Source organism: Ranitomeya imitator, chromosome 1 (genome assembly GCF_032444005.1).
Source record: "Ranitomeya imitator isolate aRanImi1 chromosome 1, aRanImi1.pri, whole genome shotgun sequence".
Lineage (NCBI taxonomy): Eukaryota > Metazoa > Chordata > Amphibia > Anura > Dendrobatidae > Ranitomeya > Ranitomeya imitator.
In genome coordinates this window covers 407,249,007-407,264,963 of record NC_091282.1, presented here as the reverse complement: position 1 = coordinate 407,264,963, position 15,957 = coordinate 407,249,007, and positions in this window count along the sequence as shown.

Below are 15,957 nucleotides of genomic sequence, written 5' to 3'. Positions count from 1 at the left end.
TGGATTCCAGGTGTGTGGTTTTGCATTTGGAAGCTGTTGCTGTGAGCAGACAACATGCGGTCAAAGGAACTCTCAATTGAGGTGAAGCAGAACATCCTGAGGCAGAAAAAAAAGAAAAAATCCATCAGAGAGATAGCAGACATGCTTGGAGTAGCAAAATCAACAGTTGGGTACATTCTGAGAAAAAAGGAATTGACTGGTGAGCTTGGGAACTCAAAAAGGCCTGGGCGTCCACAGATGACAACAGTGGTGGATGATTGCCGCATACTTAATTTGGTGAAGAAGAACCCGTTCACAACATCAACTGAAGTCCAGAACACTCTCAGTGAAGTAGGTGTATCTGTCTCTAAGTCAACAGTAAAGAGAAGACTCCATGACAGTAAATACAAAGGGTTCACATCTAGATGCAAACCATTCATCAATACCAAAAATAGACAGGCCAGAGTTAAATTTGCAGAAAAACACCTCAAGAAGCCAGCTCAGTTCTGGAAAAGTATTCTATGGACAGATGAGACAAAGATCAACCTGTACCAGAATGATGGGAAGAAAAAAGTTTGGAGAAGAAAGGGAACGGCACATGATCCAAGGCACACCACATCCTCTGTAAAACATGGTGGAGGCAACGTGATGGCATGGGCATGCATGGCTTTCAATGGCACTGGGTCACTTGTGTTTATTGATGACATAAGAGCAGACAAGAGTAGCCGGATGAATTCTGAAGTGTACCGGGATATACTTTCAGCCCAGATTCAGCCAAATGCTGCAAAGTTGATTGGACGGCGCTTCATAGTACAGATGGACAATGACCCCAAGCATACATCCAAAGCTACCCAGGAGTTCATGAGTGCCAAAAAGTGGAACATTCTGCAATGGCCAAGTCAATCTCCAGATCTAAACCCAATTGAGCATGCATTTCACTTTCTCAAATCCAGACTTAAGACGGAAAGACCCACAAACAAGCAAGACCTGAAGGCTGCGGCTGTAAAGGCCTGGCAAAGCATTAAGAAGGAGGAAACCCAGCGTTTGGTGATGTCCATGGGTTCCAGACTTAAGGCAGTGATTGCCTCCAAAGGATTTGCAACAAAATATTGAAAATAAAAATATTTTGTTTGGGTTATGTTTATTTGTCCAATTACTTTTGACCTCCTAAAATGTGGAGTGTTTGTAAAGAAATGTGTACAATTCCTACATTTTCTATCAGATATTTTTGTTCAACCCTTCAAATTAAACGTTACAATCTGCACTTGAATTCTGTTGTAGAGGTTTCATTTCAAATCCAATGTGGTGGCATGCAGAGCCCAACTCGCGAAAATTGTGTCACTGTCCAAATATTTCTGGCCCTAACTGTAGCAGCCACATAGTATATAGCACAGCCCACGTAACACAGACAGCCACGTAGTATATAGCACAGACACGTAGCATATTGCCCAGCGACGTAATATGTTGCCCAGGAGCGGGAAACGCCTCGGCTGGATCCGGGGGGCCAACGGAGGTTGAGTATATAATGATTTTTTATTTTTTTAATTATTTTTGACATTAGATCTTTTTACTATTGATGCTGCATAGGCAGCATCAGTAGTAAAAAGTTGGTCACACAGGGTTAATAGCAGCGTTAATGGAGTGCATTACACCGCGGCATAACGCGGTCCGTTAACGCTGCCATTAACCCTTTGTGAGCGCTGACTGGAGGGGATTATGGAGCGTTGCCATTTTGCCGCGACAAATCAGCGACTTGGGATTTCCGAGACAGACAGAAAGACAGAAGTGACCCTTAGACAATTATATAGTAGATTTTTAATTCCGTTAAATCATTTTAAAAAATGTTATTTTTTTTTTTTTTAACCCCTTCCCGACCTTTGACGCATACGCTGCGTCATGAAAGTCGGTGCCATTCCGACCCATGACGCAGCATATGCGTCATGGAAAGATCGCGTCCCTGCAGATCGGGTGAAAGGGTTAACTCCCATTTCACCCGATCTGCAGGGACAGGGGGAGTGGTAGTTTAGCCCAGGGGGGGTGGCTTCACCCCCTCGTGGCTACGATCGCTCTGATTGGCTGTTGAAAGTGAAACTGCCAATCAGAGTGATTTGTAATATTTCACCTAAAAAAATGGTGAAATATTACAATCCAGCCATGGCCGATGCTGCAATATCATCGACCATGGCTGGACACACTAATGTGCACCCACTCCACTCCTCCGATCGCCCCCCCAGCCCCCCGATCTGCGGTCTGCTCCCCTCGGTCCTGTGCTCCGCTCCCCCGTCCTCCTGCCCGCTCCCCCCGTGCTCCAATCACACCCCCCGTGCTCCAATCAAACCCCCCGGCACTCCGATCCTCCCCCCCGCACAGCGATCCCCCCCGCACAGCGATTCCCCCCCCCCCCGTGCTCCGATCCACCAGCCCGCACAGCGATCCCCCACTCCGTGCTCCAATCCACCCCCCCGTGTTCCGGTCCACCCCCCCGTGCTCCGACGCCTTCTTTCCTGGGCGCCGCCATCTTCCAAAATGGCGGGCGCATGTGCAGTGCGCCCGCCGAATCTGCCGCCCGGCAGATTCGTTCCAGAGTGAATTTTGATCACTGAGATAGATTATATCTCAGTGATCAAAATAAAAAAAAAAAAGTAAATGACCCCCCCCCCCCCTTTGTCATCCCCATAGGTAGGGACAATAAAAAAAATATTTTTTATTTTTTTTCCACTAAGGTTGGGGTAAGAACTAGGGTTAGGGTTAGGGTTAGGGGTAGGGTTAGGGGTAGGGTTAGGGGTAGGGGTAGGGTTAGGGGTAGGGTTAGGGGTAGGGTTAGGGTTTCGGTATGTGCACACGTATTCTGTTCCTCTGCGGATTTTTCCGCTGCGGATTTGATAAATCCGCAGTGCTAAACCGCTGCGGATTTATGGCGGATTTACCATGTTTTTTCTGCGCATTTCACTGCGGTTTTACAACAGCGATTTTCTATTTGAGCAGTTGTAAAACCGCTGCGGAATCCGCAGAAAGAAATGACATGCTGCGGAATGTAAACCGCTGCGTTTCCGTGCAGTTTTTCTGCAGCATGTGTACAGCGATTTTTGTTTCCCGTAGGTTTACATTGAACTGTAAACTCATGGGAAACTGCTGCGGATCCGCAGCGTTTTCCGCAGCGTGTGCACATACCTTTAGAATTAGGCTATGTGCACACGGTGCGGATTTGGCTGCGGATTGGCCGCTGCGGATCCGCAGCAGAGTTCCATCAGGTTTACAGTACCATGTAAACATATGGAAAGCCAAATCCGCTGTGCCCATGGTGCGGAAAATACCGCGCGGGAACGCTGCGTTGTATTTTCCGCAGCATGTCAATTCTTTGTGCGGATTCCGCAGCGTTTTACACCTGTTCCTCAATAGGAATCCACAGGTGAAATCCGAACAAAAAACACTGGAAATCCGCGGTAAATCCGCAGGTAAAACGCAGTGCCTTTTACCCGCGGATTTTTCAAAAATGGTGCTGAAAAATCTCATACGAATCCGCAACGTTGGCACATAGCCTTAGGGCTACTGTTAAGCCACATCAGGGGCTCTGCAAACGCAACGTGACGCCCACAGAGCATTCCATCAAAGTCTGCATTTCAAAATGTCACTACTTTACTTCCGAGCCCTGGCATGTGCCAAAAAAGTGGTTTACCCCCACATATGGGGTATCAGCGTACTCAGGAGAAACTGGACAACAACTTTTGGGGTCAAATTTCTCCTGTTACCCTTTGTAAAATAAAAAATTGCAGGCTAAAAGATCATTTTTGAGAAAATAATTTTTTTTTTTATTTTCATGGCTCTGCGTTATAAACTTCTGTGAAGCACTTGGGGGTTCAAAGTCCTCACCACACATCTAGATTAGTTCCTTTGGGGGTCTAGTTTCCAAAATGGGGTCATTTCTGGGGGATCTCCAATGTTTAGGCACACAGAGGCTCTCCAAACGTGACATGGTGTCCGCTAATGATTGGAGCTAATTTTCCATTTAAAAAGCCAAATGGCGTGCCATCCCTTCCAAGCCCTGCCGTGCGTCCAAACAGTGGTTTACCCCCACATATGGGGTATCAGCGTACTCAGGACAAACTGGACAACAATATTTGGGGTCCAATTTCTCCTATTACCCATGGCAAAATAGGAAATTCCAGGCTAAAAAATCATTTTTGAGGAAAGAAAAATTATTTTTTATTTTCATGGCTCTGCGTTATAAACTTCTGTGAAGCACCTGGGGGTTTAAAGTGCTCAATATGCATCTAGATAAGTTCCTTTGGGGGTCTAGTTTCCAAAATGGGGTCACTTGTGGGGAAGCTCCAATGCATAGGCACACAGGGGCTCTCCAAACGCGACATGGTGTCCGCTAACAATTGGAGCTAATTTTCCATTCAAAAAGTCAAATGGCGCGCCTTCCCTTCCGAGCCCTGCCGTGTGCCCAAACAGTGGTTTACCCCCACATATGAGGTATCGGCGTACTCGGGAGAAATTGCCCAACAAATTTTATGATCCATTTTATCCTACTGCCCATGTGAAAATGAAAAAATTGAGGCGAAAAGAATTTTTTTGTGAAAAAAAAGTACTTTTTCATTTTTACAGATCAATTTGTGAAGCACCTGAGGGTTTAAAGTGCTCACTAGGAATCTAAATAAGTTCCTTGGGGGGTCTAGTTTCCAAAATGGGGTCACTTGTGGGGGAGCGCCAATGTTTAGGCACACAGGAGCTCTCCAAACGCGACATGGTGTCCGCTAACGATGGAAATAATTTTCCATTCAAAAAGTCAAATGGCGCTCCTTCCCTTCCGAGCCTTACCATGTGCCCAAACAGTGGTTTACCCCCACATATGAGGTATCGGCGTACTCAGGAGAAATTGCCCAACACATTTTAGGATCCATTTTATCCTGTTGCCCATGTGAAAATGAAAAAATTGAGGCTAAAAGAATTTTTTTTGTGAAAAAAAAGTACTTTTTCATTTTTACGGATCAATTTGTGAAGCACCTGGGGATTCAAAGTGCTCACTATGCATCTAGATAAGTTCCTTGGGGCGTCTAGTTTCCAAAATGGGGTCACTTGTGGGGGAGCTCCAATTTTTAGGCACACGGGGGCTCTCCAAACGTGACATGGTGTCCGCTAAAGAGTGGAGCCAATTTTTGATTCAAAAAGTCAAATGGCGCTCCTTCCCTTCCAAGCCCTGCCGTGCGCCCAAACAGTGGTTTACCCCCACATATGAGGTATCAGCGTACTCAGGACAAATTGCACAACAACTTTCGTGGTTCAGTTTCTCCTTTTACCATTGGGAAAATAAAAAAATTGTTGCTAAAAGATAATTTTTGTGACTAAAAAGTTAAATGTTCATTTTTTCCTTCCATGTTGCTTCTGCTGCTGTGAAGCACCTGAAGGGTTAATAAACTTCTTGAATGTGGTTTTGAGTACCTTGAGGGGTGCAGTTTTTAGAATGGTGTCACTTTTGGGTATTTTCAGCCATATAGACCCCTCAAACTGACTTCAAATGTGAGGTGGTCCCTAAAAAAAATGGTTTTGTAAATTTCGTTGTAAAAATGACAAATCGCTGGTCAAATTTTAACCCTTATAACTTCCTAACAAAAAAAAATTTTGTTTCCAAAATTGTGCTGATGTAAAGTAAACATGTGGGAAATGTTATTTATTAACTATTTTGTGTCACATATCTCTCTGGTTTAACAGAATAAAAATTCAAAATGTGAAAATTGCGAAAGTTTCAAAATTTTCGCCAAATTTCCGTTTTTATCACAAATAAACGCAGAATTTATTGCCCTAAATTTACCACTAACATGAAGCCCAATATGTCACAAAAAAACAATCTCAGAACCGCTAGGATCCGTTGAAGCGTTCCTGAGTTATTACCTCATAAAGGGACACTGGTCAGAATTGCAAAAAACGGCAAGGTCTTTAAGGTCAAAATAGGCTGGGTCATGAAGGGGTTAATATAGTAACACTGGCTGTTCTCTCAAAGTTCCAGAAGCTCTCTATTGTCTTCAGTCTTGAAGTAAATAGATACCTTGTCTAGAAATCACAGTAACATGGGACTGCAACCTTAATGGGTCTCCACCCCCGTCACCCACAGCTGGCACTGTAAGGCCGGGTGCACACGATTCAGAAGTAGCAGCGCTTTGGATGTAGCCTATGTTCGCTGCATCCAAAGCGCTGCCATCTATTGAACGTAGGTGAAATCGCATGTGTTCATTTAACCGTGCAGATTCCCTGCGTTCAATACATTCTATGTGTGAAATTTCCGCAAGAGATGTTGACATGCTGCGATCTGGAAAGATGAGCCTCATGTCAGTGTCCGCGGATGAGGCGTGGGTGTCTGTGGACACATAGTGGGCATTGAATTTCTTGAAATCCCATCCACTCTGCTGTAATATCTGGACTCTGCGGGTCTTACGCTGCATAATTATGCAGCCTCAGACCCGTAGTGACTCTGGATCATGGGCTGTACCCTGAGGATCGGTGGCTAGCTTCCAAATTGTAGCATGAGGGGCACACACACAACCGCATGAGTCACAGCCCATCACTCTTACCCTGAGTCTTGAGGCAGAGTTCTGTGTCGCCTTGCTTGCACTCTCTGTATGGTATCACGGCCCTGTGACTCAACAGGGTTCGCTTCCTTAATACCGGGTGAAGCTAACCCGTGTGTGTACTCACATTTTACTGCCATATAGTCTGTCATTACCAAGCAGCAGGTGTCTTAGCTGCACGGTGGAACCCGGACTGCGAACGCACCTTATATCATCTCTAGTTATTATTTGGTGCGGCCCGCCAGTCCTAACATTACACTAGCGCCAGGGTCTGGCTTGTAATAGCGGACAAACAGCGTCTACAGCACTACATCCAGCAGCTGAAGGGTAGGTTGGCGGCTCTAGAGCGTACAACCTCGGCTGTGGATGTTACCGCGGTCGCTGTGCAGGCTGCTAGCGTAGCTGCAACCAGTTTGTCCACTGCCACCCCTGCTCCGACCTTATCCCATCACCCGCTACCTGATAAGTTTACTGGTGACAGTAAGCTGTGTAGGGGATTCGTGGGTCAGTGTGCCATACACCTTGAGCTCCTGGCTGCACTTTTTCACACGGAGCGGGCGAAGGTGGGATTTATTGTATAGAAAACCAAAAAAGAAAATAACCCTTAAAAAATACCTTTATTTCTGCTTTTAAAATTTTTTGTAAATAAAAAGTCAAATAAGTGAACTAACACCTAAAAAAAACTGAGTGTTAGCGGGCCAGAGCGATGGACAAATACAAGGGGAAATTAGGTGGCAAATTCCTCGTTAGACTCTAGTGTAGTCCTAAATGACCTTTGCCCTACCTAACAGTGGAGGTTGGCACCCTAACACCCGATATGGCGCCCCCACTTCGCGTCGACTGTCCCTTATGTTCCTAGAAAGCCCTAGCCACTACCCAAACCCAAGTCCCTCCACACCATGCACACAAAAACATAATGATCTAGCTGAGTAATCTAGCCTTAATAAATTTTCTGCGTAAAAAAAGCAAGAAAAAAGGCTTGCCAGTCAAGTAAGGCTCTGGTTATTATACAATGTATCAACCAGATGTAAACCACAAATGCTTATATTTATACTCAAAAAAAGATTATAAAAATGGTAATATAAGCCAGGGTATCATATGTTAATAGTGTCTATTGGCTATAGTATAATATAGATATAATTAGCCAAATTAGTCAAAGTTTACACAATCCCTGTACTTTAGGTCTACATATATAATAGATTGACACCAAGTAATATTCCTCAGCGACCAGTATATTTTACCATAGCATGCTAAAATAGAAACCTTGCTCCTTTCTCAGAGGAACATAATACAACAAGGTGCTTTAAACTAACTAACATAAATATGTCATCACTAGATGGTGGCCCGATTCTAACGCATCGGGTATTCTAGAATATGCATGTCCACTTAGTATACTGCCCAGCCACGTAGTATATTGCACAGCCCTTGTAGTATATTGCACAGCCCACGTAGTATATTGCCCAGCCATGTAGTATATTGCCCAGCCACATAGTATATTGTCCAGCCACGTAGTATATTGTCCAGCCACGTAGTATATTGCCCAGCTACGTAGTATATTGCCCAGCTACGTAGTATATTGCCCAGCCACGTAGTATATTGTCCAGCCACGTAGTATATTGCCCAGTGACGTAGTATATTGCCCAGTCACGTAGTATATTGCCCAGCCACGTAGTATATTGCTCAGACACGTAGTATATTGCCCAGTGACGTAGTATATTGCCCAGACACGTAGTATATTGCCCAGCTACGTAGTATATTGCCGAGTGACATAGTATATTGCCCAGTGACGTAGTACATTGCCCAACCACGTAGTACATTGCCCAACCACGTAGTATATTGCCCCGTTACATAGTATATTGCCTAGTTACATAGTATATTGCCTAGTGACGTAGTATATTGCGCAGCAACATAGTATATTGCGCAGCAACGTAGTATATAGACCAGTTACGTAGTATATTGCCTAGTGACGTAGTATATTGCGCAGCCACGTAGTATACAGCACAGAGCCACGTAGTATATTGCCCAGTGACGTAGTATATTGTCCAGTCACGTAGTATATTGCCCAGTGACGTAGTATACAGCACAGAGCCACGTAGTATATTGCACAGCGAAGTAGTATACAGCACAGAGCCACGTAGTATATTGGCCAGCCAGGTTTGTCACAGGTTAAAAAATAAACATATACTCACCTTTCCGTGGGGCCCTTGTAGTCCACGGCAGCTTCCGATCCCAGGGTTGGTATGAGCGCAGGACCTGTGATGACGTTGCGGTCACATGACCATGACGTCATGGCAGGTCTTTCTAGCGCAGGCGCGCAGGGCCTGTGCAGACGTCGCGGTCACATGACCGTGACGTCATGGCAGGCCCTTCTCCCGTACCATCTTTGCCACCGGAACCTGCAACGGAAGATGGCGGCCGGCGCGAGCGACTACGGAGGGTGAGTATAGCAGGTTTGTTTTTTTATTATTATTTTTAACATTACATTTTTTACTATTGATGCCGCATAGGCAGCGTCAATAGTAAAAAGTTGGGGACACACAGGGTTAATATCGGCGGTAACGGAGTGTGTTACCCGCGGCATAACGCGGTCCGTTATCGCCAGCATTAACCCTTTGTTAGCGGTGACCGGAGGGGAGTATGCGGGCGACAGGCACTGACTGCGGGGAGTAAGGAGCGGCTATTTTCTTCCGGACTGTGCCCGTCGCTGATTGGTCGCGGCAGCCATGACAGGCAGCTGGCGAGACCAATCAGCGAATGAATAACCGTGACAGAAGGACAGACAGACGGAAGTGACCCTTAGACAATTATAAGATTTTTTTTATTATTTTCCTGATTTTTCGCGCCCAGCCAGCGCGACATTGGCGCGGGATTTAAATCCCGCTTCCCTGATTGGTCGCGCCCAGCCGGCACGACCAATCAGCGACATTGGCGCGGGATTTAAATCACGAAGCTCGATTTAAATCCCGCGGCAATGTCGCTGATTGGTTGCGCCGGCTGGGTGTGACCAATCAAGGAAGCGGAATTTAAATCCCACGCGAATGTCACTGATTGATCGTGCCGGCTGGGTGCGACCAATCAGCTACATTGGCGCGGGATTTAAATCATGAAGCGAGATTTAAATCCAGAGGCAATGTCGCTGATTGGTCACACTGGCTGGGCGTGATGTCATGATCCCAATGGCAGGGGATCACAAAGGACAAGCACACAAAAAACAGAACAAGCTCTAGGGTGATGGAAACTGAGCTGACCGCGATCCTGAACCTAATTCACAACACTAGCAGTAGCCGGGGAACGTGCCTACGATGATTCTAGACGTCTCGCGCCAGCCGAAGGACTAGCTTCCCCTATTAGAAGAAACAAAGACCTCTCTTGCCTCCAGAGAAACACCCCACAGAAATAGCAGCCCCCCACATGTAATGACGGTGAAATGAGAGGAAAGCACATACGTAGTAATGAAAACAGATTCAGCAAAATGAGGCCCGCTAAAACTAGATAGCAGAGGATACAAAAGTGAACTGCGCGGTCAGCGAAAAACCCTACAAAAAACCATCCTGAAATTACCTGAACTCATGTGCCAACTCATGGAACATGAGGAGTAATATCAGCCCACTAGAGCAACCAGCAACAAGGAATCACATAACTGCAAGCTGGACTAAAACAAAAATAAAGCAAAACGTGGAACAGGAAAATCAAAAACTTAGCTTGTCCTGATGATTACAGAAGCGGAAAGCAGAGGTAACAAGACACACTGATTACATTGATCGCCGGCGAGGAAATGACAAGCCAGGTTAAATAGGAAACTCCCATATCCTGATAGAACAGGTGGACACCAGAGACCGCAGAGAACACAAGTCACCCAGTACCATCTGTAACCACCAGAGGGAGCCCAAAAACAGAATCCACAACAGTACCCCCCCCTTGAGGAGGGGTCACCGAACCCTCACGAGAACCACCAGGGCGACCAGGATGAGCCCTATGAAATGCACGGACCAAATCAGCAGCATGAACATCAGAGGCAACCACCCAAGAATTATCCTCCTGACCATAACCCTTCCACTTGACCAAATACTGAAGTTTCCGTCTGGAAACACGAGAATCCAAGATCTTCTCCACAACATACTCCAATTCTCCCTCCACCAGCACCGGAGCAGGAGGCTCAAGCGAAGGAACAACAGGTACCTCATACTTCCGCAACAACGACCGATGGAACACATTATGAATAGCAAACGATGCCGGGAGATCCAAACAAAACGACACAGGGTTAAGAATTTCCAAGATCCTATAGGGACCGATAAACCGAGGCTTGAACTTAGGAGAAGAGACCTTCATAGGAACAAAACGAGAAGACAACCACACCAAGTCCCCAACACGAAGTTGAGGACCCACGCGGCGACGGCGATTAGCAAACTGCTGAGCCCTCTCCTGGGACAACTTCAAATTGTCCACCACATGACTCCAAATCTGATGCAACCTATCCACCACCATGTCCACTCCAGGACAATCAGAAGGCTCCACCTGACCAGAGGAAAAACGAGGATGAAACCCCGAATTACAAAAGAAAGGAGAAACCAAGGTAGCAGAACTAGCCTGATTATTAAGGGCAAATTCGGCAAGCGGCAAAAAGGTAACCCAGTCATCTTGATCAGCAGAAACAAAACACCTTAAATAAGTTTCCAAGGTCTGATTAGTTCGTTCCGTCTGGCCATTCGTCTGAGGATGGAATGCCCATCTTAGCACAGAACGTCCGCCAAAATCTAGACACAAACTGGGATCCCCTGTCAGAAACAATGTTCTCCGGAATCCCATGCAAACGAACCACGTTCTGAAAAAACAGAGGGACCAACTCAGAGAAGGAAGGTAACTTAGGCAAGGGGACCAGATGAACCATCTTAGAAAAGCGGTCACACACAACCCAGATGACGGACATTTTTTGAGAGACAGGGAGATCCGAAATAAAGTCCATGGAAATGTGCGTCCAAGGCCTCTTCGGGATAGGCAAAGGTGACAACAATCCACTGGCCCGAGAACAGCAAGGCTTAGCCCGAGCGCAAACTTCACAAGACTGCACAAAAGAACGCACATCCCTCGACAAGGAAGGCCACCAAAAAGACCTGGCCACCAAGTCTCTAGTACCAAATATTCCAGGATGACCTGCCAACGCAGAAGAATGGACCTCGGAGATGACTCTACTGGTCCAATTATCCGGAACAAACAGTCTTTCAGGCGGACAACGATCAGGTTTATCCGCCTGAAACTCCTGCAAAGCACGTCGCAAGTCTGGGAAGACAGCCGACAAAATCACCCCATCCCTAAGGATACCAGTGGGCTCAGAATTTACAGGGGAATCAGGCACAAAACTCCTAGAAAGAGCATCCGCCTTCACATTCTTTGAACCTGGCAGGTATGAAACCACAAAATCGAAACGGGAGAAAAACAGTGACCAACGAGCCTGTCTAGGATTCAGACGCTTGGCAGACTCAAGGTAAATCACATTTTTGTGATCAGTCAAGACCACCACACGATGTCTAGCACCCTCAAGCCAATGACGCCACTCCTCAAATGCCCACTTCATGGCCAAAAGCTCCCGATTACCAACATCATAATTCCGCTCAGTGGGCGAAAACTTTCTAGAAAAGAACGCACATGGCTTCATCACCGAGCAATCGGAGCTTCTCTGTGACAAAACCGCCCCCGCTCCAATCTCAGAAGCATCAACCTCAACCTGAAAAGGAAGCGAAACATCTGGCTGACGCAACACAGGAGCAGAAGAAAACCGGCGCTTAAGTTCCTGAAAGGCCTCCACAGCCGCAGGAGACCAATCAGCAACATCAGCAACCTTCTTAGTCAGATCCGTCAAAGGCTTAACAACACTAGAAAAATTAGTTATGAAACGACGATAAAAATTAGCAAAGCCCAAGAACTTCTGTAGACTCTTAAGAGATGTAGGCTGCGTCCAGTCACAAATAGCTTGAACCTTGACGGGATCCATCTCAATAGTAGAAGGGGAAAAAATATACCCCAAAAAAGAAATCTTCTGGACTCCAAAGAGACACTTTGAATCTTTTACAAAGAATTGGCCCGCAGGACCTGAAACACCTTCCTGACCTGCTGAACATGGGACTCCCAGTCATCAGAAAAAACCAAAACATCATCCAAATACACAATCATAAATTTATCCAGATATTCACGGAAAATATCGTACATAAAGGACTGGAAGACAGAAGGAGCATTAGAAAGTCCAAAAGGCATCACCAAATACTCAAAATGGCCCTCAGGCGTATTAAATGCGGTTTTCCACTCATCACCCTGCTTAATCCGCACAAGATTATACGCACCCCGAAGATCAATCTTAGTGAACCATTTAGCCCCCTTAATGCGAGCGAACAAATCAGTCAACAATGGCAAAGGATACTGATATTTGACCGTAATCTTATTCAAAAGACGGTAATCTATACAAGGCCTCAAGGAACCATCTTTTTTGGCCACGAAAAAAAAACCTGCTCCCAAAGGAGATGAAGATGGACGGATATGTCCCTTTTCCAAGGACTCCTTAACATAATCCCGCATAGCAGTATGCTCTGGCACTGACAGATTGAACAAACGACCTTTAGGAAATTTACTGCCAGGAATCAAATCTATAGCACAATCGCAATCCCTGTGAGGAGGAAGCGAATTGAGCTGAGGCTCCTCAAAAACATCCCGATAATCAGACAAAAATACAGGAACCTCAGAAGGAGTAGATGAAGCGATAGAAATCGGAGGTGCATCATCATGAACCCCCTGACATCCCCAGCTTAACACAGACATCGCCTTCCAGTCCAAGACTGGGTTATGAGTTTGTAACCATGGCAGACCAAGCACTAAGACATCATGTAAATTATACAGTACCAGGAAGCGAATCACCTCCTGATGAACGGGAGTCATACGCATGGTCACGTGTGTCCAGTACTGAGGTTTATTCATAGCCAAAGGTGTAGAGTCAATTTCTTTCAAAGGAATAGGGACTTCCAGAGGCTCCAGACTAAACCCACAGCGGTTGGCAAATGACCAATCCATAAGACTCAGGGCAGCGCCTGAATCCACATAGGCATCGACGGAAATGGCTGATAATGAACAAATCAGAGTCACAGACAGAATGAACTTAGACTGTAAAGTACTAATGGCAACAGACTTATCAACCTTTTTTGTGCGTTTAGAGCATGCTGATATAACATGAGCTGAATCACCACAATAAAAACACAACCCATTTTTCCGCCTATAGTTTTGCCGTTCACTTCTGGACTGAATTCTATCACATTGCATTGTCTCAGGTGCCTGTTCAGAAGACACCGCCAAATGGTGCACAGGTTTGCGCTCCCGTAAACGCCGATCAATCTGAATAGCCATATTCAGACCTGTAGGCGCCGGGAACCCCACCATAACATCTTTAATGGCCTCAGAAAGGCCATCTCTGAATTTTGCAGCCAGAGCGCACTCATTCCACTGAGTAAGCACCGACCATTTCCGAAATTTCTGACAATATATTTCTGCTTCATCTTGCCCCTGAGAGAGAGCCAATAAAGCTTTTTCAGCCTGAATCTCTAGGTTAGGTTCCTCATAGAGCAAACCCAATGCCAGAAAAAACGCATCCACATTGAGCAACGCAGGATCCCCTGGTGCCAATGCAAATGCCCAATTCTGAGGGTCACCCCGCAGGAAAGATATTACAATTTTGACTTGCTGAGCAGGGTCTCCAGAGGAGCGAGATTTCAAAGAAAGAAACAAATTGCAATTGTTCCTAAAATTCAGAAAACTAGATCTATCTCCAGAAAAAAACTCTGGGATAGGAATTCTAGGTTCAGACATAGGAGCATGTACAACAAAATCTTGTATATTTTGAACCTTAGCAGCAAGATTATTCAGGCTGGAAGCCAAACTCTGGACGTCCATGATAAACAGCTGAGGTCAGAGCCATTCAAGGATTAAGAGGAGGTAAGACGCAGCCAGGCTGCAATTAAGGCTAGGCAGCAAACTCTGAGGGAAGGAAAAAAAAAAAAAAAAAAAACTTCCTCAGACTACTTTTCCTCCTACTTCAGCCAATACGATTACCACTTTTGGGCCGGCGATACTGTCATGATCCCAATGGCAGGGGATCACAAAGGACAAGCACACAAAAAACAGAACAAGCTCTAGGGTGATGGAAACTGAGCTGACCGCGATCCTGAACCTAATTCACAACACTAGCAGTAGCCGGGGAACGTGCCTACGATGATTCTAGACGTCTCGCGCCAGCCGAAGGACTAGCTTCCCCTATTAGAAGAAACAAAGACCTCTCTTGCCTCCAGAGAAACACCCCACAGAAATAGCAGCCCCCCACATGTAATGACGGTGAAATGAGAGGAAAGCACATACGTAGTAATGAAAACAGATTCAGCAAAATGAGGCCCGCTAAAACTAGATAGCAGAGGATACAAAAGTGAACTGCGCGGTCAGCGAAAAACCCTACAAAAAACCATCCTGAAATTACCTGAACTCATGTGCCAACTCATGGAACATGAGGAGTAATATCAGCCCACTAGAGCAACCAGCAACAAGGAATCACATAACTGCAAGCTGGACTAAAACAAAAATAAAGCAAAACGTGGAACAGGAAAATCAAAAACTTAGCTTGTCCTGATGATTACAGAAGCGGAAAGCAGAGGTAACAAGACACACTGATTACATTGATCGCCGGCGAGGAAATGACAAGCCAGGTTAAATAGGAAACTCCCATATCCTGATAGAACAGGTGGACACCAGAGACCGCAGAGAACACAAGTCACCCAGTACCATCTGTAACCACCAGAGGTAGCCCAAAAACAGAATCCACAACAGTACCCCCCCCCTTGAGGAGGGGTCACCGAACCCTCACGAGAACCACCAGGGCGACCAGGATGAGCCCTATGAAATGCACGGACCAAATCAGCAGCATGAACATCAGAGGCAACCACCCAAGAATTATCCTCCTGACCATAACCCTTCCACTTGACCAAATACTGAAGTTTCCGTCTGGAAACACGAGAATCCAAGATCTTCTCCACAACATACTCCAATTCTCCCTCCACCAGCACCGGAGCAGGAGGCTCAAGCGAAGGAACAACAGGTACCTCATACTTCCGCAACAACGACCGATGGAACACATTATGAATAGCAAACGATGCCGGGAGATCCAAACGAAACGACACAGGGTTAAGAATTTCCAAGATCCTATAGGGACCGATAAACCGAGGCTTGAACTTAGGAGAAGAGACCTTCATAGGAACAAAAAGAGAAGACAACCACACCAAGTCCCCAACACGAAGTCGAGGACCCACGCGGCGACGGCGATTAGCAAACTGCTGAGCCCTCTCCTGGGACAACTTCAAATTGTCCACCACATGACTCCAAATCTGAT